The sequence below is a fragment of the Heterodontus francisci genome, chromosome 5 (assembly GCF_036365525.1).
Source record: "Heterodontus francisci isolate sHetFra1 chromosome 5, sHetFra1.hap1, whole genome shotgun sequence".
In the NCBI taxonomy this organism is placed as follows: Eukaryota; Metazoa; Chordata; class Chondrichthyes; order Heterodontiformes; family Heterodontidae; genus Heterodontus; species Heterodontus francisci.
The window spans coordinates 175,180,030-175,205,909 of NC_090375.1; the positions used below are offsets into that span (position 1 = coordinate 175,180,030).

The 25,880-nt window shown below is 42.0% G+C and overlaps 1 long non-coding RNA gene across 4 annotated transcripts; it reads right to left on the minus strand.

Annotated features, from left to right (window-relative positions):
• Positions 1-6,130: 6,130 nt before the first annotated feature.
• LOC137370150 (uncharacterized) lies at positions 6,131-18,422 on the minus strand. 4 transcript variants are annotated; one of them, XR_010975095.1, is made up of 6 exons: positions 18,350-18,422; positions 12,754-12,830; positions 9,595-9,796; positions 8,329-8,461; positions 7,536-7,691; positions 6,131-6,343 (listed from the first exon to the last, which is right to left on the minus strand). It is a non-coding gene; the product is annotated as an uncharacterized lncRNA (long non-coding RNA). The 4 variants fall into 4 exon arrangements; XR_010975094.1 differs by having other exon boundaries at positions 9,491-9,796; XR_010975092.1 differs by having other exon boundaries at positions 9,045-9,796.
• Between the last annotated feature and the right edge of the window lie 7,458 nt (positions 18,423-25,880).

Here is a 25,880-nt window from a genome sequence, read left to right on the forward strand (position 1 = left end):
AGTGAGCAGGGTCGGGACCCAGAAATGGTCCCACCTCCTGAATATTTTCAAAGTTGGGAATATTCAGCCCATTAACTGTTTTTCGCGTCATAGATGCTGCCAGGCCTATTGAGTATTTCCAGAATTTCCTGTTTTTAATCTCATTTCCAGCATCCACAGCATTTTGCTTTTGTATCAGGAAGGAAAGTTGTGTGATCAGGAGCGATGTGGGAATGGAGGTCAAAGCGAGCAGGAAGTGGGCCCCATGGATGAAATGAGCCGAGAGAGTATGAGATGAAATGAGAAAGAAGCTACAAACATATGGGCTCATGGCTAGGGCAGGTGGGTAGTTTCATTGGTACGTTAAGGATTGCAGGCAGGGAGGGATACAGCAAAGTCAGCGGAGTGGATAGTCTCAATCTTAATGGCAAAGACATCTGGGCTCTTGGCACACTTGCTGGAGGTGAGGGTGCAGGGCAGCAGAGTGAACTTTGAGATTGAAAAAACACATTAGCTAAATTATTTTTTGGTAGTGGAACAAGCAGTAAGTCAGTACCATAAGAGTGGAGGACATGAAAAGGGGCACAGGACCACAGATCACCACTTAGGATTGAGTAAGGCTGTTCAAGATCCTCAATTAAAAAAACATGTTGGACTCTTGTCATTTGTTGACTAGTCTAAGTTAAATTCTATTCATTCATCTTAGTGTGCATGGGGCATTTTTGTATTAGTAAAAAGTTAGGGGCACTATTTTGTTCTTCATTTCACACTTTTGCCCCACTTTTCTTTAAGAATTATCAGAGTCGGGTGGATCACCTTCTGCTTATGCTCATTGTGCCTTTATCTGGTTGTTACTGCAAAAAACTGGTCATAAATCTATCAGCATGCTCTCTGCTAAACCTAAAATCCATGCAAGTCACACCAGTTTATACACTTGTGCCAAAATTGTACAACCTACTACACGGCAGTGCCAAAGCTCATTTAACAATTTTCAATCTCAATTGACAGAAATAGGTGCGTTATAGAACAATGCCCTATATATTGACGTTTTGCAGTATTAATAGTGGTATGACAACTGTCATATTACACCACATCATCACGCACACCATCCTGATTTGGAACTACATCGCTGTTCCTTCACTGTCGCTGTGTCAAAATCCTGGAACTCCCTTTCTAACAGCACTGTGAATGTACCTACACCCCAAGGACTGCAGCAGCTCAAGGCGGCAGTTCACCACCACCATCTCAAGGGCAGTTGAGATGGGTAATAAATGCTGACCGAGCCAGCGATGTCCACATCCCTTGAATGAATAAAAAAACCTGTTTGCTAATCGAATTATAACGTCACTTAATTTGGTGAATTTACATACGTAGCACAGTTGCTAAATATTTTGAATTAGAATGTGGGGCATGTCAGTCAAATTTATTGTGGACATCAATCCAATGCACAAAGCCACCCTGATCTGACATTAAGTAATCTCAAACTACAAGGTACCCAACCTTGGAAGTCTCTCAATAAGGAAGCTTTTGAAGTTATGTGAGGGCGAAAAAGGCTTTTGTTTACTACGGCTGAATGGGAATCTCTGATGTTGACATTGATGCCTAAAATGAAGTCTTCCATTCCCTAGTTTCAATATTGTTCACCTTGATGGGACAATAAAAGTCATACAAAAAAGGTTAATTAAGAGTTGAAGATAAGGATGTTGGACTAGAAAGAGAGGGATCTGGCCCAGGAGAGTTAGAGAACAAGATGGCTTAAAACTGAAATCTTCAAAACAGAAGATGAGTACACAAAATATAATCCTAAAAGTATGTGCAAAGGATAGCATTCCATGGATAAAGGGAGGTTAACACTAACTTAAGAGGTTAACAATAAATGGGGAGATGACAAAAAGGAGATCTGAATGGTCAACATGAAAAAGGAGTTTTAATATAAGCAAACAGCACTCAGGAATGACGGCGGAAATGCTTGGATAGTTGAAGATTGCTTTCTCAGTATTTACAAATTATGGCAGAAGAATGTATGTGCAGTAGAGAAAGTGGAAAAAAACCTCATACTCCCTTGACCCCAATCCCACTAAATTGCTGACCAAACTTTCCTTCCTGTCCTACACGCTAATTGACATTGTAAATGGTTCCCTCTTCTCAGGTACTTTTTATCTTCCTTCCAAAACAAACAAACAGTCACCCACACCCACCAAAAGCCACCTGTAATTCCTTTGCCCTTACAAATTACCAGCCCATCTCTACCCCACCTTTTCTTTCAAAGTCCTCCAAATCTATGCCCATCTTGCCCACAACTCCATGCTTGGATCTATCCAATCAGGTTTCTACCCTGCCACAGCACTAAATAAGTCTGACAATGGTGCATAATCTCTCCTAGTACATCAATCTTTGGAGCTCTCAACATGGTCAACTACATCATCCTCCACCAAAGCATCACCTCCACTGTGCAGTTTATTGAGACTGCCCTTATTTGGTTCCACTCTTAGCTAGCCAATTGTATCATAGCTGCAGCATTTCTAGCAATGACTTTTCTCCCCACCCTTGCACTGTTACCTCTGGCGACCCCAAGGACCTATCCAATAAACCCAGACGAGTCGAGGTCAGAAATGTGTGGACACTCAGGACCAAGAATGGAACAAGTCAGAAGACACAAAAAGTCATTCCAAGCATAGCAGAAAAAGAGGAGATAAAAGGGAGGGAGGAACTTAAAACGATCACTAGGGAAAATGTACTGGAAAAACTAGTGCAACTAAAGGCTGACAAGTCCCTGGACCTGATGGTTGGCATTTAGAGTCTTAGACATGGTTGCAGAGATAGATGCATTGGTGATCTTTCAAAATTCCCTAGATTCTGGAAAGGTCCCATCAGATTGGAAAAACAGAAAATGTAACACCTCAATTCAAGAAAGGAGGGAGACAAAGCAAGAAACTATAGGCCAGTTAGCCTATCAGTAATAAGTAAAATACTAGAATCCATTAGAGGTAACAGCAGGACATTTAGAAAATCATAATACAATCAGATGGAGCCAACATGGTTTTGTGAAAGGCTGTTTGCTGATAATGCAACCACTAGGTGACACAGTACTAGCACATGCACAAATGCAGCCTCATCCACTGAAACGTCACTGTCTGCGACATCTCAGGCAGCTGCCAGTAATAAAGATGGCGCTGCTCAATTTATCACAAAAAAACAATTTCAACCTGAAAATCCCCTCAATGGTTGGCATCGCTGTCTCCATCTACCCCCCCCCCCAAATAGTTGCCCGCTCCCTCCTGCCATCATGCTGCTCTTCACTGCTCCCTCCTGCACCCATTTTCTCGACGCTTGCTCCCCGCTGCCTTCCTTAAGCCACTTGCTCCTGGGCTTGTTGCTCACCCCTCCCCCACTGCCTCCAGCCGCTTGCCCTCCGCTTCCCCGCCTCTGGCTGCTCGCTCCCTGCATTTCCCCCCACACTGCCTGCTCCGCTTCCCTCCTCTTAGCCACTTGCTTCCATGTCGCAGCCCGCCTTGTTTCTTCAGGTGGCGTAGCAGAGAACCATTGACCGGAGGCGGGGGGAGAAAAGAGCAGCAGCAAGGCCTGGAACGAGCAGCTGGGTGGGGAGGGGGGTTAGAGAAAAGCAAAGAGGGGGTGAGGACATCATTGCGTGGTGATGTCAAGCGCCCATTCATACTGGCAAATGTGTGCAGCACACACTAAACGTTAGCAATTGCTCTACATCGTCAGGAGTCACTGTTTGTAAAAGGGAGAATTGAGGAACTCACAAAGGATAGATAAAGGAGACCCTACAGATGTGGTGTACTTGGATTTCCAAAAGACATTTGGTAAGGTTCTACATCAAAGGCTACTACACAAGAACATATGGTGCAGGGGGTAATGTTAGCATAGATAAGAGGATTGGTTAGTCAACAAGAAGTAGAGAGCAGGGATGAATGTGTAATTTTCAGGTTGGCAAGCTACAACTAGTGGAGTGCCACAGGGGTCAGTGCTGGGGCCTCAACTATTTATCTATAAAGCGACCAAATGTATGGTAGCGAAAATTGCTGATGACATAGGTAGGAAAGTAAGCAGTCAAGGAGAGTCTACAAAGGGATTTAGATAGGTTAAGTGAGTGGGCAGAAATTTGGCAGATGGTGTATAACATGGGAAAAATGTGAAGTTATCCACTTTAGCAGGAAGAACAGAAAAGCAGTATACTATTTGGAGAGACTGCAGAACTCTACAGTACAGAGATCAGTGCCCTGGTACATGAATCAGGAAAGGTTGGCATGCAAGTGATTAGAAAGGTAAATGGAACATTGCCATTTATTGCCAGGGAAGAGTATAAAAGTAGGGAAGTGTTGCTACAGCTGTACAGGGCCTTAGCTAGACCTTCTCTGGAGTACTGTGTACAGTTTGGTCTCCTTACTTAAGGGTATATTGCATTGGCTGTTCAGAGAAGGTTCACTCGACTGATTCCTGGGATGAAGGAGCTCTCATGAGGAAAGGTTGAGCCTATACACACTGGAGTTTAGAAGATTGAGAGATGATCTTATTTGATACAAGATTCCGAGGGGAAATCGACAAGATGGATGCTGAGAAGATATTTTCCCCTTGAGAAAGTCTAGAACTAGGGGAGTTAAAAAATTAAGGGTCTCATTTCAGACAGATGGTGAAATTTCTCAGGGTCATTAGTCTGTCAAATTGTCGTCCCCAGATAAGAGTGGAGACTGGTCATTGAATATATTCAAGGCAGTTACAGATTTTTGATCCACAAAGGCATCAAGGATTATGTTGGGGGGGTGGGGGAGGGTTGGTTGACAGACAGGTGGAATTGAGGCCACAATCAGTTCAGCTATGATCTTAACTGGCAGAGCAGGCGAGGAGCCAAATTGCCTACTCCTGCTTCTAATTCTTGTGTCTATGCCACACTCAACACGTTTGGATTAGTGTGCAAAATTATGAATCCAGGTTAGGGAATTCGGTTTATTCCTCACGTGGGCGTCGTGGTTGGCTGTGCAGAGTTGAGAATCACTTCAGACATTGATAAGTATACCTCTGACCACTTGCTTGATGTGCTAGGCCAGGACTCTTCTGAAAATAGTGGCATAGGATTTTTTGCATCTGAAGATATGAAGCCTCAGTTTAATGTCTCCTCTCAGCCCATCCAACACAACAGCACTCCCTCATGCTGCACTGAACCACAAGCATGGATTATGCACTTAAGTCGCTGAAGTGTGGTTTGAACCCATGACTTCTGACAGGAGACAAGAGTGCTACCACGGAGCCATGGCTAACTGAAGTTTTAATAGACCTTGACACTCAAACATGTCCAACAAATGTAGAGCAGCAAAGTCAATAGAGTCAGAGTCATAGGATGTTGAACTACATAACAGTGGAATACAAGTCAGAGGGAGTTGTGATCAAACTGTATGATGCTCTGGTCAGGCTACACCTCAGACTGCATCCAGCTGTTATTACCAAGTTTGTTGTATGCCAATCTAGTGTTAAAGGACTGAGTTATGAGGAAAGACTGGAGAAACTTGGGCTTTTTAAACCCAGAAATGGTTAAAATCATTTAAGACACAGATGGGGGTTGGGGCAGCAGCAGGGGGGAAAAGGAGCTTCAAGATTCTGCAGGGTAGCTGAACTAAGGTGGGTTGAACGTCCTTCATCTTGTCTTGCAATCTCGATTAGTAGGATAACCAGCCAATGTCTACAATTCTACAAACTGCAAATTCTCAGGTTTTAACCAGGTGGTTACTAGTAGGGACTGAGCAAAATTTAGAAGTTTCCTCACTCAGGAGGGAAAAAAGCAAGCAAAGTAGGTAGTAAGTGGGAGGCAGTAAAAGGAAGAAGTCTGCTATAGACATTCTGTAAGTCAGTAGCTATCCACATAGAGAAGCAACACCTCCAATTTACAGATTCAAGGCACCAACTGGATCCCTGCTCCTGGGTTATCAGAGATGCTTAACTTGGTGGTCAAGTTACCTTCTATAGCTTCATCTGCCTGGAGCACCAGGTTATATCACCAGAAATGACGGCAACATTTACTGTTGGCGTATTTGCAATATAGTGCAAAAGTAATACAAAGTAAATGCAATCAAGCTGAAGAGTTACCTTAAAATTGTTGACAATTGCCATAAATGGTACAGACAAAACAGTTAAATTAGCTGAATTACTACTTTACTACATGTTATTGTACCCAATATAGTTACATACATTAAGTGGTTTTGCCATGGTCCAGATGGCAAGAGGGGAAAAGACAAGGAATATAAAGCAATTCAAATGAAGCTCCTTTGTTATAGCTGGTCACCATTATTAGATTGCATCTGCAGATTCTACATTCAGGACACCAAAGGATTGGTCTGTGACTTGCAGTCTAGAAAGAAACGCATTCATAAGAATGAGTTTAAAATTCAAAAATGCATAGTGCTAGTTGTGTTACTAGCTCATCCATTTTCACAAACATTTCTAATACTGTGCAAAGATAATTTTGACTTCACAAAATTAGTATTTAAAATAGCGGGCAGGATGGCAAGGTTCCTAATGCAGCACCAACTTGAAAAATTACATTTTAAACTTCAAATGTTCACATTTCAGCTACTGTGCAGCTCAAAATTAGATTGCATTGAGGTCAAGGTGAAAGAACAGGCTACATAAACCCATAAACAAATTCTATGGCACTAGAAAAAAAGCTTGCATTTATTTCACATCATCCCGAAGTATGCTCAGCCAATTAAATACTATTGCGAAGTCAGTTATATAGGCAAATGTAGCAGTCACTTTACATACAGCAAAGTTCCATGAACAAATGATAAATAGCCAAATTATATCTCCATGGTGCTGTTGGCTGAAGGATCAATGTTGGCTAGAACATTCATTCTCACTTTGAGGTGCCATGAGATTTAAGCTGACTAGAACAGGCAGACAGAGCCTCAGTTTAACATCTGAGGGGGAAACACTTCAAACAATGCAGCACTGAAACTTAAACCTAGATTATGTGCTCAGGTCCTGAAAGTGGCACTTAAACCCACAATCTCCTGATTCAGAGATAAGGGTGCTACCATCAAGCCAAGCTAACTACATATATAGTATGCAAACTGAGATTGAGGAAGCCAGTCATTAAAATGTTGTAAGCCTTTGACAGCCACAACTGAAACATTAACTTGTTTGTTCTTTCCATCATATATTCACTGACCAGAGTGGTTTCCAGCATTTTCTGTATGTTATTGCCTCAAAACAAAGTTTCAAGACATCATTGTCAGCACAAGCTTGTGCATGCTAAATAAAAACCTCATTTTTACACTTCAAATTCTTTCACAATGTACTGATTAGTAGCCAGGTTAGGCAAAAACTTTACAAAAGTACAATGAACAAGGAATGTTGTATGTCTGTTTGGAATGAATAAAGATTGAGGTGGTTAAGCAGTGGTAGAATTTGGTCATTTAATACAGAGTGAATTATGGCTCAGTCTGTGTCAGAAGGCTATGGGTTCAAGTTCCATTTCAGACAGCCCCAACAAGTAGAGATGAGACACTGAATTCTGAGCTGACATCAAGTGGCATATTTACCTTTAAATGGGACTGGAATGGCTACTCCAGCCCAAAATCATATCTAGCTGCTCCCCGGTTAGGCCAACGGGCTAGTCACATAAAAGGCTCTTCCTTATGGAAACAACTCACAGCATAATACACTGGACGTAAAAGCAGTGGGATGCCTTGGTGTCGCTAGACAAGAGCACAAACAATTAATCAAGCAATTAGCATCCTAAATCAGACATCCTTTCAGACTCCTGAAAAATCATTAGAATTAAACCAACATCTACCCAGTTTTTTTTTGAAGTACAGTATTTTTGAATTTCAAATTGATGGTTTTGGGAAAGGTTTTTCAGATTGCGGTTTGATCTTTAAGATTCTCAGGTTTAACCTTTTGGTAAAGTGAATTTTGCTTTCTCTTGATAAACCTGAACTTCCATTAAACATACAACTAACTTGCCAAAGCAGCTTATGCTTAGATCAGTGTTTTTTTTTTAAATACACTGCAGGCAATATTTTATTTACAAGCTTTGCACAATGCCTGCTTAATCAATCATTCAGCACACCCAAAAGGTGAATGGACTTCCAAATTATAATGTCAGTGAATTCCTGTGCTGACCATTACAAACTGGATAATCACAGTAAATGCACAGAATTCCAGATTTAATCAGGAATGACTGATGTCTGTTGCTCGGGGCAGGTTTCTGTAGAGTTACAGAATGGAGTCACAGTATTATTGACAGCCATCCATTTGTCTCAGTTATGGAGATCTAAATGCAGCAATTGAGTTAGTCACATTAAATAAATTAAATGCCAAAAAGGTACATACCTGAAATGACAAGTCAGCACACTCTCATCTTTATGCTTGCACAACAGGCATTGTCGTGCCACTGGCACTTTAGGATGGTTGTTCAAAGTGCTTGGGATCTGGCATCTGGATCTAATATCATTACTTCTGTCTTCTTTATACAATCAAATAAAAATCAAGTTAGATACAGCCAGATCAAAAACAAAATAGCTATGACTAAAGTCAAGATCTGCACATACGCAATAGTTGTAAGAACTTTTTAAAAATCCTTTTAAAAAGTTTCTATTTTCTTATTACTTTCATGCTGTTGGTTTTTCAGTTAGGATTTCTTTTTCTCTGGGCTTACATATAAAAGGAACAAAGGCTAGAGTAGAGTCCCAAGGGTCTGAACCAACATTCCTCCCTCAACACTAATTAAGATAAATTATGTTTAACTCCAAGATGGCCACTGCAATTCAGAGCAAGTCATGTATATGATGTGCCTTAAGACATCTCTGTACAAATCGGCCTGGCTGAAACATTTTAAAAATTCTTCTGAAACAGTTCCTATTCACAGAAAATTATTCCGTCTGAACAAAGCTCATTTAACACTCTCAATCTAGTAATTAGGTAGGACCAACAGTTATGATGGTAGTTCACCTAGTGGATGAAAAAAATACAAACAAGAGGCTTGGTTAAGTATATGGTATGCCAATTTGTGGTTTCAATATAGAAGCAATCAGAATCCCCCAACATACTGTAAATCCTGCATCCAACTGATCTTTCATTTTCTTGTTTAGTACCAGGAAAATCTGAAACCAAGAGCTGGTTAGTTGTACTGAGGTCTACTTTCTGCCAAGTGTTATCCTCAAATGTCCTGCATCAAATCCATCAGTGGTTTCATTAATTTTCAAGGTTTTTAAAAAACCCTTTTGAAGCTTGAGAAACAGATTTACAAACAATTTAAAGAATGTTCCTGTAGCAATTTTGTGATCCTCGAAATCTAAAGGACAATCAACACAAAGGAATCAAGACATTTTAATGAGATTAAAGTTACTGGAAACAATTGGACTGGACTCTATGTACAGCCCAAAAAACATTCTAAATTAACAACTTTGTGCTGTAGATGGTTATATTCAAAAACAAAAGTGGACTGTGTAAATACAATATTTTGTATTAATCAACCAGCAAAAGTCTGACTTACAAAACAATTTGTGCATGGATTAATTGTCCACATTCTAGACCGAAAAGGCAGAATCTGCCATTCCTTATTTTAACAATGAGTAATTTACATCACTGTTGTCATACTTCATTAGGTCCTAAATTAGGATGAAGAGCTGCTCAGAAGAATGCTTGGTCCCCAGCTCCCTTTACCCTAAAGATACAGCAAGTGCAGACAAGAGCTGTTCTTGCAGCAGTCTTCTGATCACGTTCTTTTTTCCTGTTCAGCCTGCTTCCCCGCATTCTGCTGCTGGAATTGGAGTTTCCGATGTCCACGGGCCATATCTAGCTAGACAACAAAAGGATCAATGCTTTGGTATTAATAACTTCTGTGTTGCTACTAACAGAAATGTATGACTGGACAACTAGTTAAAAATGCATTGTGCTATTTACACAATGAAAATTGTATGAATTTGATTGCCTATCCATAATCATTTCCAGAATGTAAACCAACTGATGGGTGCATCCTATAGAACTGCAACAATTAGAAAGAACTTAATTCACTCCATTTATATTTCAGTTGGTGCAGTTATTGGAAAGGGTATTTGTGGAAGACTAATCTCTCCATCAAGCAATTTAATGATGCATTTTCCTCATTCCAAAATACAAGTACAGTTTGATATTAAAATCAAAACAGGATGGTTATTAAAATTCAAGAGAACATATCAAATGCATGCATCACTGGTATACCCATATAAAAATTAGCTAATCATCCCTGGATATGCAGGAGCAGTAATAAATCTAGCCCGGACTGACAAGTAGCAATTATGTTAGCCATGATGATTCCCCGAGATTAATTTCAGCAGTTTCAGTTCTGAAAGGTAACATGCCTCACCACAAAATTGTTCCTAGTTCAACACACATCAGCGATCAAACAAGCTTAAAATTGCAGATTATGAGAAGTGAAAACATCACACTGGTTGTTTCAGGGATATACTTGTACAGGCCAATGAAAAACTACTTTATTGGGATAGAGCAGAAATGTTTAATCTATATTCAGTGATTGCCCAAGTGATGATGCCAGTCCTGGCAAACAAAAGTTCAAGGCAAAACTTAAAATGTTGAGAAAATTGAAGCATAGTAATAAATTCAAACAGATGATACCCCAGGCCTACAAATGTCCCCTGCACTGTTCCACCAATTCCAGCCTCTTGTGCACCACCACTCTTGTCAATTTACCATTGGTGGCCATGCCCTCAATTGCCCTAGTCATCTCTTCTGGAATTCCCTCCTGAACCACTGTCTCTTCATTCCCTTAACCAAGCTTTTGCTCACGACTAATTCTCCCTCCTTTGATTCAGTGCCAGTTTTTCATTAGATCTCTTCAGTGCCTTAGACACTTTCCTACATTAAAAAAGGAACAAAATAAATGCAAGTTGTTGTTGATACAAAAGTATTTCTTTCAGGCTCTATCTGTACTGCCACATTTGCAAAGTTACGATTTCCAGAACTGTTCCATGGCAGTTTGAGGTTTTTATCTATTCCTTGAAAGCAGTCCATTACAATTCTAGCAACTGACCAAGTCAAATTTCATTAAAAAAAATGTTTTATAATTCCATGTGATAAAAATCTGGGATCAAATTTCTCTTCCATTATCAGTGGCCTTTGTTACAATAAATTAGCAGTTTTCCCACCATCTACATTGTAGGGTGACAAACAGATAGGGAGTATGAAAAGAAACTTGTAAGGGGTACCTAAGTCAACACAATTTTATATAATATTGAGAAAGAGGGTGGCCAGGTACAGTGTAGGTCCCTTAAAAATTGATGGTGATAGTCAATGAAAATAAAATATAGCAGACATGTTGAATAATTGTGTGTCAGTATTTACAATAGAGGAAGTAGTCAGTCAGCATACTTGACATCAAGGAAAATAGGGACTCAAAAGTAACATAGCCTAAACAGTAATGAAGGGAGAGAAAAAAAATGAATATTGCAGATGCCCCAACTATAATTTTAATTTTTTTTTTTTAAAAGTGCTCTTTATTTAAAACTACGTAGTTCCTGAATCAAGTCCATGTGCTTATTCCAGCCACCTTGCTGTGCCTCAGTTCCCCAGGTAGCAGCAGGTAACAAGATAGTTATTGTTCTTAACTTCTATTTGCAGTCCTTTGACATTTGCATAGATTATAACAGTATGAAAGGGAAACAGGTTGCAAAACAATTGGAATAAAGGGAAGTCAAAAGAGTTTGGGGGAAAAAAAAGTCAGAAATACAGCTACAAGGGTGAAGAGGTATATTGGAGACAAATTGGAAGACAGAACCAGAATGGAAAGAGAATCTTTATATTTTTGTCTATGAGCAACACCAAGAGATTGTTATTCTGAATAAACCTAGGTGACACGGACATGCAGAGCCTTACCAGTTCAGTTCTTTTAACTTAATTACAATCCCAAACCCTCATCTCAACTCATATCAGAACATGCAGGTTGTGAATGGAGTACTGCATAACCATAACAAGGGGAACATGGGACACATGAGCAGAGCAGTTGGTTTGAGAGCCTGCATACAAGCAGAAGCCATAAATACATTTCAAAGCCCAAAGGCCATTAGGGACCTTACCAATGCCAACTCAGTTTTAAAAAAAACAGGAGGTACTTTGCCCCTCTAGTTATAACTGAACAGTTTCTACAACTTTCATGAAAATACCAGCTGCGTATCAGGGTGAGACAGCTACAAAGGATACAGATCAGTAGTAGTAATGAAGAGGTGATAGCCAGCATGAGAACGTTGAACATTTAACAGATGTAATGTTTTTGACTAATCTGTATATTCTGGCCTAGAGAATATAAATGGTGTTTCAGAGAATGCCAAAGCACAGCTCACAGGCAGTTTTTAAAAAAAATATAAAAGCCATATTAACCCCAAAACAATGATGATCTGAAACATTCCCAAACATATTGGGCCAGAATTTACTGTAGTCATACCGATGGCAGCCATCTGTTTCACTTGTCCTTGCCCATATAATTTCCATGAGCCTTTACATGGCAAGTTGCTGAGAGTGAAATGGCAGTGCCTTCTACAGAAGACTTGAGACTTGTGTTAACAGGGCAAGCAAATGATTAAAGAACTGTAATTATCAGCACAGAGCCTGAACCAGGAAGTGCAAGTTAGAATAGTGCACTCAATGTCAGTCAGGTATAGGAAGTGAAATAAACAAACAGAGGGGTATACTGATTGTACTGAGAGAAAGAAAAGAAAAGAAAAATCTCCAACAATTAAAAGCTGAAGGAATACGACTACATACCTGTCAGTTAACTTCAATGCCATGGATGGATGTTTGGCAGTAATTAAGGTCACCATGCCAGTAAAAGGATATGTAGACTGAAATAGACAAGGAATAACTGGTGAGTTTAGCTCGTATCTAATATGCGATTAGATGAACTTCATGTCAATGTATTCGGATCACGATTCAGATAGAGAGATGCTGTTTCTGGAAAGATAACAGTGCATATCGACAACAACGTCCAGATTTTTGAGTTTAATCATGCAGCCACCCTCGCCCAAAGTTGCTGTGTGATTGGTGCATGAAATAATGGTAACTTGACAGTAAATCCTGGCCAATTATAATAGACTATGGAACTGGAGGGTGGAAAGTTTGTCAATTACAGTCAAGATTGAAACTCAGTTAAAATGCTTCATATCGTTCATACAAAACACGGAATTTTGAGACAATTAACTTCACGGTGATATTTCTAGTAATTGAGGATAATGCAGGAATCTTGAGTTCACACATCATAAACTGCACGAAACTGGAACTATTAATAATAGTGTGAATATGAGATTGTAACCTTGAAGTTGAGCTCATCAAGCAATAAGCGAATTACTGTAAAACAGCTGCTGCACATTACTGGAGTTCAGACAAGGATAACCATTAATAGATTCTCTAACTTAAATGGAGTCAGACAGAGTTCTGAACACTGGCCTCTGCCCCACAGCACTAATGCCATCAACACAATTACACTTCTGCCAAGTACAAAATACTGATCATTACCTGACATGGCAGCAATAGCATAAAATCACTTTGGCACCCCTAAGTTGAGAAAGGACAATGTGCCCTGTGTTCCTGTTTGATTATTTAGCAACACCTTCTGAAAAGTGCAATCGTGGGACAGAAATGGCTTGTTTGCCATTTCTTCCAAGAGAACATACCAGGTTCTCTGCTTCTGCACTTCACAACTCGGCGGCAGTGGTTAGCACCGCAGCCTCACAGCTCCAGGGACCCGGGTTCGATTCTGGGCACTGCCTGTGCAGAGTTTGCAAGTTCTCCCTGTGTCTGTGTGGGTTTTTGCCGGGTGCTCCGGTTTCCTCCCACATCCAAAAGACTTGCAGGTGATAGGTAAATTGCCCCTAGTGTAGGAAGGTAATAGGGAATATGGGATTACTGTAGGGTTAGTATAAATGGGTGGTTGTTGGTCGACACAGACTCGGTGGGCCAAAGGGCCTGTTTCAGTACCGCATCTCTAAATAAATAAAAAAAACTCCAGTAACAGTGGACAGAAAAATCACAGGTTGGAGAGTACAGAAGCAGATAGGGGAAAAATTGTATTGTCTAGATTCACACAATAGCTATTTGAGCAACACCCAGGAAGGTGAGAAATGCCTGTGGACATACAGTCCAGAAGTCAGCATCTTTAGGAGGAAAAAAATGGCAAAAAAAGACATCTTGGATTAACAGAAGGGTTATAGGAGATAAGCCAAATTTTTGACTGCAACTCATTTGCTTACATTTTGTAATTCAGTTTTGTAATATGGACCCTTTGTATGGTACAATAGAGGGAATTGTGCAAGTTATGTGAAGTACAGAATAGGACAAAGTTTAATGTTCTGAACTTTCTTGAACTGCATTTAGTTGCAGAATTACAGTAAAGAAACTAATGGGCAATTGAGGATGGACCAATGATCTTTCATCTAAAGCTTTACGGTGTATCCTCTGGCAAGTAGTTACATGAATTTATTTTGGGTGAGTAATAGTTCCTAGTTGCAAGTCTACAGTGGGAAACTACCAAGGTGTGCCAAACTAAGCTCAAAGATGGTAAGAGAAAGGAGCACTCGAGGTTGAGAAATAAAGCACAAAAAACAGAAAACTGTCACAGGAGGCTACACAGCCCATTGTGTATGCCAGCCTAATCCCACTTTTCAGCTCTTGGTGTATAGCCTTGCAGGTTACAATACTACCAGTGCATATCCAAGTACTTTATAAATACGATGAGGCTTTCTGCATCTACCACATTTTCAGGCATAGAGATCTAGACCCCACCCTCTGGGTAAAACTTTTCTCCTCAGCAACCCCCACCAGCCACCACCCACCTTCTACAATTACTTTAAATCTATGATCCTTGGTTATTGATCTCTTTGCCAAGGGAAATAGATCCTTGCTATCCATTCTATCTAGGCCCCTCAATTAAATCAGCCTCATTTGTTGCTGAGCAAACAACCTCAGCCCATCTAATCTTTCCTCAGTTAAAATTCTTTATTCCTGGCAACATCCTTGCAAATCTCCTCTAACTCCAATATCACCACATCCCTTCTGGAATGCAGTGACCAGAAATGTACACTGCACTCTAGCTGTGGTCTAGTGTTTTATACAGTTCTAGTATAATCCGCCTGCTCTTGCATTCTATGCCTCAGCTAAAGGAAATTATCCTTGTGCCTTCTTAAATCACCTATCTACCTGTCCTGCTACCTTCAGGGAACTGTGGACATGCACACACATTGATGGGCAGTGTAATCATTTGAAGTACAGGACAAAGAGATTAGCTTTATTTGCTTTGAGCAAAAATCCAGCAAGAGACAATTAGGCAAATGGCCTCATTTGTGCCTTGAATCTCCATGGGCAAAGCAAGCTTTATTTTATATACAGTTATCCTATTACCTGATCAGTGCTCAAAAGAAAAATACTAGTGGAAAACATTTATTCCTTAGGTGTAGACACCTTCACATTACCACACAGAAATTCAGATGTTCCAGCCAACGACAGGCATCTGTGAATTTAGACTTGTTGAGACAAACAATTCTAGTGACAAACCCTCTTCCGCATCCCCCCCCCCCACCAAGATGCACAAATAGGAAACTGCATATCTTTTTAAAAGCTGGCATCTATAGAACAATCCCAATATTATGGCATCAGCTGGTTACACAATGAGCGCATTGCAAATAAATTACACTAGTTAGTTTAAAACTTTAACCAGGGACTGCCTGTGTTGTTATCTTGTGCATCATTCCCATTCATTTCAGGCCAGAGAAATCTACACAAAAATGTCTACTTCTAGAAAAAAGAACTACCAGTCAACAACAGGTACACATCTGTTTAGGACGAGGTCACAATTCAGTATCACCAAGAGTACACTTGACCAATCTGGATTTTTTTTCCATGTTTCCTACTTCAGTAGGTCCTACCCAAAAACAATGTGTAGATATTAGAAATATGAACCACATTCTGCTTGCAATTAGATCACTGAAGTAAAATAAAAAGGCCCTTGACATCCAGGCAGGATTTGTATGGCATCAAGGAGCCCTACCAAAACTGGAGTCAATGGGAATCAGGGGGAAAACTCTCCGCTGAGGAGTCATACTTAACACAAAGGAAGATGGTTGTGGTTGTTGGAGGCCAATCAGTCCCAGGACACCATTGCAGGAGTTCCTCAGGGTAGTGTCTGAGGCCCAACCATCTTCAGCTGCTTCAATGGCCTTCCCTTCATCATAAGGTCAGAAGTGGGGATGTTCGTTAATGATTGCACAATGTTCAGCACCATTCACAACTCCTCAGATACCGAAGCAGCCAGTGTCCAGATGCAGCAAGACCAGGATAATATCCAGGCTTGGGCTGACAAGTGGCAAGTAACATTCAGGCCACACAAGTGCTGGGCAAAGCCATTTCAAATGAGAGATAACCTAACCATCTCCCCTTGATGTTCAATGGCATTACCATCACTGAAACCCCCACTAACATCATCCTAGGGGTTATCAATGACCAAAAAAATGAACTGGTTCAGCCACAAATACCGTGGCTACAAGAGCAAGTCAGAGGTTAGGAATCCTGTGGTGAGTAACTCACCTCCTGACTCCCCAAAGCCTGTCCACCATCTACAAGGCACAAGTCAGGACTGTGATGGAATACTCTTCACTTCCCTGGATAAGTGCAGCTCTAACACCAGTTGAAGCTCGACACCATCCAGGACAAAACAGCCCCCTTGATTGGCACTCCATTGACAAACATTCACTCCCTCCACCACTGAGTGGCAGCAGTGTGTACCATCTACTAGATGCACTGCAGCAACTCACCAAGGCTCCTTCAACAGCACCTTCCAAACCCACAACTTCTACCACCTAAAAGGACAAAGATCCAGGACTACGTGCTGAGGGACACACTAAAACTTGGGGCAGCTGCAGCAAAGGCTCAATGGGGAAAGACCACTGTGTAAGGTTCCTCCCCACCAAGGTGAACTGAGGGGCTGGATCCATGGGAAACCCCTCAACTGTATCCAGAAAATATTTGTTTTGAAGTAAAATGCACCTAAAAAGGACAAAGGTAGCAGATGCATGGGAGCACCAGCATCTGCAAGTTCCCTTCCAAGCCACACATCACCTTGACTTGGAACTGTATTGCCATACCTTCACTATCACTGCAGCAAAATCCTGGAACTCCTTTCCTAACAGCAGTGGTGCACCTACACCCCAAAGACTGCAGTGGTTCAAGAAGGCAGCTCACCACCACCTTCTCAAGGGCAACTGGGGATGAGCAATAAATGCTGGCCTAGCCAGCGACACCCACATCCCATGAACAAAAATAAACACTCGAAATGAATACATCGTTAAGTTACAAATGTTGCTTTTCTGCACCATATTCCAAAACCGAGACACCATTCCAGGATTCAAAGATTCTTGAATTTTTTTTTTTAAATATATGGCCAACACCAACCAGGTCATTTTTGCCAATACCCCTGGTTGCCCTGAGGAGATCGCAGTAGGCCATCTTTTTCAGTGAAGGCTTTCAAAACTTTAAAGTGAAAACTGGCTTGCAAGGCAACTTCAGACGGAATTAAAGAGTCAACGACAGCGTGGGGCTGACAAGCACATGCTAGCCATAATATACAAGTGGGTTTTAGCTAATTTTCCCTGAAGGAAACTGGCTAACCGGATGGATTTTTTTTTTAAAAAACACCAATGCATATCACACGTTACCGCAACATAAACGTTGCACTATTGTACTCGCAAGGGCACTGTCTTCACCAGACATCAGTCTTGTAAAAGACGAGCAACACTGGAAACACCACGATTTCTCTTTCACATTAGATCAGCAAATCGAGTCGTTTTTGGAAAAAAAAAACATTGCGCGAGTTACACTTTAACAACAAAAATGTTACGCAAGTTGCATCACTTTGCAGGAGAGCATTACCCAACAGGTTCTGAAAATGATTCGTAAACTAGAAAAGTAAAAGCTACAGTTTATTTGGACGCTGCATAACACAATCACCTCAACAACCCGATCGAGCCTGCGTTCATCACCGAATCCGCAATTTAGCCCAGTTCGCACTCGAAGAACGTCATTACTTCACTTCAAATCCGGGTGGGCTTGTATACTGAAACTCACGATAACATGCATGTCAAGGATAGAACAGTGGTCTGTTCACCCTCGGACTCGAAGAAAATCCTACAATCATGGTGCAGATCCATACTCTACACCCGTTGATATCTGTCCTTCCTCTCTCTTCCCGTTCCCCTTTCAAAAGAAATTCTTCTGTCCCACAGTTTTTCATTTTTTAAAATGAACAAAACCCTTAAAATAATGAATTCACATTTAAAAGAATATTTTATTCCGAGCCCGCTGTAAGCGAACTCACCAATTCAGTTAGGTCCCATCAATCACACACTCATGCCTCTCCCGTGTGTGCAGTGAATCACAGAAACTGGAAGCCGAGCGTTAATAATAAACTCCGCCCCTCGCCCCGCCTCTTTACCCAGCACGGGACAAACCGACCTGTCTTCCAAATAAGGAATGCACGCGGACCCGCCTCCGTTCAAACCCACCAATCGCATCCTGCCGTCAGCCTGCGTTTGGCCGAAGAGAAGACACATGAGAAAGAAACGGGTTGTTCCACCATTTTAGTAGATGTCTTGGGTGAATGGAATGAGATGGAAGGGGAAAAAGGTATATTGGAGTTTGAGGCAACAATAATGAAAATAGTAACTTCTTCTTTGGCCTCCTTGTCTCGAGAGACAATGGGTAAGCGCCTGGAGGTCGTCAGTGGTTTGTGAAACAGCGCCTGGAGTGGCTATAAAGTCCAATTCTAGAGTGACAGACTCTTCCGCAGGTGCTGCAGAGAAATTTGGTTGTCAGGGCTGTTACACAGTTGGCTCTCCCCTTGCCTCTGTCTTTTTACCTGCCAACTGCTAAGTCTCTTTGACTTGCCACACTTTAGCCCCACCTTTATGATTGTCCGCCAGCTGACTCCCACGACTTGTGATCAATGTCACAGGACTTCATGTCGCGTTTGCAGATGTCTTTAAAGCGGAGATTTGGACGGCCGGTGGGTCTGATACCAGTGACGAGCTCGCTGTACAATGTGTCCTTGGGGATCCTGCCATCTTCCATGTAGCTCACATGGCCAAGCCATCTCAAGAGCCGCTGACTCAGTAGTGTGTATAAGCTGGGGATGTTGGCCGCCTCAAGGACTTCAGCGTTGGAGATACGGTCCTGCCACCTGATGCCAAGGATTCTCCGGAGGCAGCGAAGATGGAATAAATTGAGATGTTGCTCTTGGCTGACATACGTTGTCCAGGCCTCACTGCCATAGAGCAAGGTACTGAGGACACAGGCTTGATACACTCGGACTTTTGTGTTCCGTGTCAGTGCACCATTTTCCCACACTCTCTTGGCCAGTCTGGACATAGCAGTGGAAGCCTTTCCCATGCGCTTGTTTAATTCTGCATCGAGAGACAGGTTACTGGTGATAGTTGAGCCTAGGTAGGTGAACTCTTGAACCACTTCTAGAGCGTGGTCGCCGATATTGATGGTTGGAGCATTTCTGACGTCCTGTCCCATGATGTTCGTTTTCTTGAGGCTGATCGTTAGGCCAAATTCGTTGCAGGCAGCCGCAATCCTGTCGATGAGTCTTTGCAGACACTCTTCTGTGTGAGATGTTAATGCAGCATCGTCAGCAAAGAGGAGTTCCCTGATGAAGACTTTCTGTACTATGGTCTTCGCTTTTAGACGGGCAAGGTTAAACAACCTGCCATCTGATCTTGTGTGGAGGAAAATACCTTCTTCTGAAGACTTGAACGCATGTGAGAGCAGCAGGGGGAAGAAGATCCCTAACAATGTAGGTGAGAGAACACAGCCCTGTTTCATGCCACTCAGGATAGGAAAGGGCTCTGATGAGGCGCCACTATGTTGAATTGTGCCTTTCATATTGTCATGGAATGAGGTGATGATACTTAATAGCTTTGGTGGACATCCGATCTTTGCTAGTAGTCTGAAGAGACCACATCTGCTGACGAAGTCAAAGGCTTTGGTGAGATCAATGAAAGCAACATAGAGGGGCATCTGTTGTTCTCGGCATTTCTCCTGTAGCTGGCGAAGGGAGAACAGCATGTCAATGGTGGATCTCTCTGATCAAAAGCCACACTGTGCCTCAGGGTAGACACGCTGAGCCAGCTTCTGGAGCCTGTTTAAAGCGACTCGAGCGAAGACTTTCCCCACTATGCTGAGCAGGGAGATTCCACGGTAGTTGTTGCAGTCACCGTGGTCACCCTTGTTCTTATAGAGGGTGATGATATTGGCATTGCGCATGTCCTGTGGTACTGCTCCCTCATCCCAGCACAGGCAAAGCAGTTCGTAGAGTGCTGAAAGTATAGCAGGCTTGGCACTCTTGATTATTTCAGGGGTAATGCCGTCCTTCCCAGGGGCTTTTCCACTGGCTAGAGAATCAATGGCATTACTGAGTTCCGATTTTGTTGGCTGTTTGTCCAGCTCATCCATGACAGGCAGAGATGGGGCTGCATTGAGGGCGGTCTCAGTGACAACATTTTCCCTGGCGCACAGTTCTAGGTAGTGCTCCACCCAGCGGTCCATTTGCTTGTGTTGGTCAGTGATTGTGTCCCCTGATTTAGACTTGAGGGTGGGGGGGGCGACCTTCCTGATGGTTGGCCCAAAAGCTATCTTAATGCCATCATACATTCCTGTGATGTTTCCGATGTCGGAGGCCAGCTGAATATGACTGCATAGGTGTTGCCAGTAGTCCTTTGCACAGCGCCTGGCTGTTCTTTGTGCAGCGCTTCTGGCTGCTTTAAGTGCTACAGGTGTTAACTCGCTGGGGGTTTTCTTGTAGTTCAACAGTGCAATGTACTTAGCGGCTATGACAGGTTCCAGCTCTTCAAAGTGAGATTGAAACCAATTTGCGTTCTGCTTCACACGTTTGCCATAGGTGGTCATTGCTGTGTCATAGATGGCGCCTCTGATGTGGGCCCACTTAGTCTCTGCATCCCCTGTAGGAGTGTTTTGAAGGGCTTTTTCAAGTGAGTTTAGAAACTGATGTAACAGCTGTGGATAAGAAATTCTGCTGAGCTTTTGGTAATATACTTTTTTGGGGAGAGTAGAGCGTGATGTGGTACCATCCAACTGATAAGAGTGAACATTGCATAGCATTTACAGAACCGAAACAGGCCATTTGACCCCATAGGTCTACGCTAGTGTTTTTGCTCCGCACCAGCCGCTTCCCACCTTGTTTCATCTAACCCATCAACATATCCTAATATAAACATAAAATGCTGCAAATACTCTGCTGGTCAGACAACATCTGAGGGGAAAGGAACAGAGTTAATGTTTCAGGTTCATGAGCTTTTACCAGAACAGATGAAATCGACCTGAATCATTACCTCCATGATTCTCACTCGACAGATGCTGCCTGATCTGCCAAGTATTTTCAATGTTTTCTGTTTTGCTTTCAGATTTCCGGCATCCACAATATTTTGCATTTGTATTAACATTCGTGAATGGTGGTGGACAATTAAACAACGAACTGGAGGAAGTGGTTCCACAAATAACCCCATCCTTAATGATGGGAGAGCCCAGCACATCAGTGCAAAAGAGAAGGCTGAAGCATTTGCGACAATCTTCAGCCAGAAATGCCGAGGGGATGATCCATCTAGGCCTCCCCCTGAAGTCCCCAGCATTACGGATACTAGCCTTCAGCCAATTCGATTCACTCAGCTTGATATAAAGAAATGACCGAAGGCATTGGATACTGCAAAGGCTATGGGCCCTGACAACATTCCGGCAATAGTACTGAAGGCCTGTGCTCCCGAACTTGCCACGCCCTGAGCCAAGCTGTTCCAGTACAGCTACGAAACTGGCATCTACCCTAAAATGTGGAAAAGTGCCCAGGAATGTCCTGTACATAAAAAGCAGGATGTCCAACCCGGCCAATTACCGCCCCATCAGTCTACTCTCAATCATCAGTAAAGTGATGGAAGGTGTCGTCGACAGTGCTATCAAGCGGCACAATAACCTGCTCAGTTACGCTCAGTTTGGGTTCCACCAGGGCCACTCGGCTCCTGACCTCATTACAGCCTTGGTTCAAACATGGACAAAAGAGATGAACTTGTGAGGTGAGAGTGACTGCCCTTGACATCAAGGCAGCATTTGACCAAGTATGGCATCAAGGAACCCTAGTAAAACTGGAGTCAATGGGAATCGGGGAAGATTCTCCACTGGTTGGAGTCATACCTAGCGCAAAGGAAGATGGTTGTGGTTATTGGAGGTCAATCATCTGAGTTCCAGGACATCACTGCAGGAGTTCCTCAGGGTAGCGTCCTAGGTCCAAACAGCTTCAGCTGCTTCATCAATGACCTTCCTTCAATCATAAGGTCAGAAGTGGGGATGCTCTCTGATGATTGCACAATGTTCAGCACCATTTGTGACTCCTCAGATACTGAAGCCATCCATATAGAAATGCAGCAAGACCTGGACAATATCCAGGTTTGAGCTGATGAGTGGCAAGTAACTTTCGCGCCACACAAGTGCCAGGCAATGACCATCTCCAACAAGAGAAAATCTAACCAACTCCCCTTGATATTCAATGGCATTTCAATCACTGAATCCCCCATTATCAACATAGAATAGAATCATAGAAAGTTTAAGGCACAGAAAGAGACCACTTGGTCCATCATGTCTGTGCTGGAAACATCCTGGGGTTGGGGGGGCGGGGGGGTTGCGGTGGTCACCATTGATCAGAAACTGGAGTAGCCATATAAATACCGTGGCTACAATCCTGCAGCGAGTAACTCACTGCAAAGCCTGTCGACAATCTACAAGGCACAAGTCATGAGTGTGATGGAATACGCTCCACTTGCCAGGATGGGTGCAGCTCCAACAACACTCAAGAAGCTCGACACCATCCAGGACAAAGCAGCCTGCTTGATTGGCACCCCATCCACTAACATTCACTCCCTCCACCACCGACGCACAGTGGCAGCAGCGTGTACCATCTACAAGATACACTGCAGCAATGCATCAGGCTTCTTAGACAGCATCTTCGAAACCCACAACCTCTACCACCGAGAAGGACGAGGGCAGTAGATGCATGGGAACACCACCACCTGCAAGTTCCCCTCCAAGCCATACACCATCCTGACTTGGAACTACATCGCCGTTCCTTCACTGTCACTGGGTAAAAATCCTGGAACTTCCTAACAGCACTGTGGGTGTCCCTCTTTCTCAAGGGCAATTCGGGGTGGGCAATAAATGCTGGCTTAGCCAGCGACGCTTACATCCCATGAACGAATAAAAAAAAATTGTATTTCTTACTCCCTCATGTACTTATTTAGCTTCTGAAATGCAATTATGTTATTTGGCTCGACCATGCCATGTGGTAGTGAGTTCCGCATTCTTGAGTAAAGACATTTGTCCAGAATTTCTTACTGGATTTATTAGTGACTAATATTTATAGTCCCTAGTTTTGGATTTCCCCCATAAATGGAAATAATTTATTTTTAATAAAAATGAGTGAAGTTGGGTGTTTCCTTTTTATAGGTTGATATTTACTGTTTATAATGCATATTTCTTTCTATAAGATGGTTACAGAAAGGGCTATTTATGCAGTAGGTACCATGAATACTTAGTCCTTCATGAACAGATGTGGTCATAATTACAATGCTGTCAGATTGAGAATTCCAGGATTTTGACTTAGTGGTGATCAGTGTATGGAGATAATTGGCCAAGATAGGATGCAATGCTTTTTCTAAATAAATCAATGAGGAGGCACTGGGTGAATGGTTTGTGAGTCGGAGATGATAATGTTGCCACCTTGCCATTGCTGCTTGTTTGTGAGGTTCTGCTGCGGAACGTTTGGCAAGTTTTTGCAGTTCATCCTATAAATATTACATACTGCAACCGTAGTATTCCAATGTTTTGTTTTTAAAGTCTGCAACAAGCTGAAACGCTTTGTAAAGGTGTGGCAAAAGTACATTCGTTTCAAGGGAGAAAACATGGATGCATTCTATCCAGAAATGAAATGAATTAAAAGTGAATGAATTTTCTAACTGGCTCATAGTATAGATGCAGTTTGTGTTGTATGTTACGGTTAAAAAAAATTCCTAACACTGCAGCATTAAGCAACACTGGCTGTGGGCTAGTTGCACCTCTTTCCATCAGAGAATATTAGGTAGAACATTTAATGTGAGACATATAATGGGTCCTACAATTCAAATGATTTAGACACAGCATTAACTCCACCTGGCAACAAGAAAGAAAGAACTTGCGTTTATATTGTGCCTTTCACACCCTCAGGTCATCTCAAAGAATTTTACAACCAATGACGTACTTCTAAAGTGCAGTCACGGCTGTAACGTAGGAAATATGACAACCAATTTGCACACAGCAAAGTTTCACAAACAGCATTGTGATACTGACTAGATAATCTGTTTTAGTGATGTTGTTTGAAGAATAAATATTGACCAGGAAGAACACCCCAGCTCTGATTTTCAGTAATGTCATGGGTTCTTTTGCATCCACTACAGTCGGCAGATGTGGCTTTGGTTTAATGGCACATCCGAGAAATGGAACCTCCTAGAGTACAAAAATTGCTCTGTACTCGACTGGAGTGTCAGCCTAGATTTTCTTTGGTTCTCCTTCTAGTGGGTTGATAGCAAGGTTTTTGTCTTACAATTCAGGCTAACTCCACCACTGGAAACTTTCAGCAGCTTAGACAGAAGGTAGGGTTAAGGTGCAGGTTGATGACCTTTTGCATTTACTTTTAGGACTTAATCCAAGGATCGTGTGAAAGGTCATCGACCTAAAATGTTAACCCTACCTTCAACGTTTTGCACACTCCTCCTAATCTGTTTTTTGGTTTGGCAACTCTTTTTGCCTACCCCTCTGTTTTGGATCTTTTTTATGTTAAAGGATCCCAAATTCCCAAAGGGTGCAACAATTTATACTGCATGAGAAAGGGTGCTGATTGGTTGGCAAATTGACTCTGATTGGTTGAGGCGTTGCCATGGGGAATGCACCAGGGGATTATTGTCCCTCATGCTTTTGTTTACTTCAAAAAAGACACAGAACCTGGATATGTTCTTGCGTCTGTCCTGATGAGTGCAAGACCAAAAGCTTCGACAGGATGTCTGTTTTCAGCAACACTTAAGGGACCCATATAAATGAAATCCTCTATCAAGTTTGCCACTGAGCTTCTTACTTGAGTTAGAGGCACCAAAATTGCTGGGGCTGACATGCACAGTTTGCAAAATATGTGACTGACCGCCATGATTTAGTACTTGAAAGATTCATATTAGAGACAACATGAACAAAAAATATAACTGTAGAAATATCCATCAAAGCAAGGTAGTGATCTGCTATAGTTTAATTATTGCAGCTTTATGATTTGACTTCCCTTTGCAGTGCTGGCTCTCTGGTAATTTTAGTACTTAAAGCGGCTCTGCCCCACAGTGGTCATTTTTCAATAATGCAACCCACTCTGAGAATTGGGCTTTTGGTTGTAACATATTATATGACTATTGGATCAAGACTCTGATTTCCCTTTTACACTTTATGTAATATCATGGGGAAGTGACTTTATGATGCACCTTCTCATAATTCGTAAGGTGTCATAAACTGTGTTATATTGAAAGTAGAGAACAATATATTTCAGAAGTGTTCATTAGGCCTTAGCAGATAAAAATTATTTACTTTGTAATTCTTTCCGAGTGTTTTGTTTGGCTAAAATATTAAAGCAAATGTATATTATGAAATCAAAAGCCATTACAGTCTAACCAGTTGAGGTTATGCAAAACTTAATAGTGATTGATTTTTAAAAATTTCATTAACAATTGATATAATGGAAGTCATGAAATTGAATGTAAAGCTTAAAAGCAACTAAA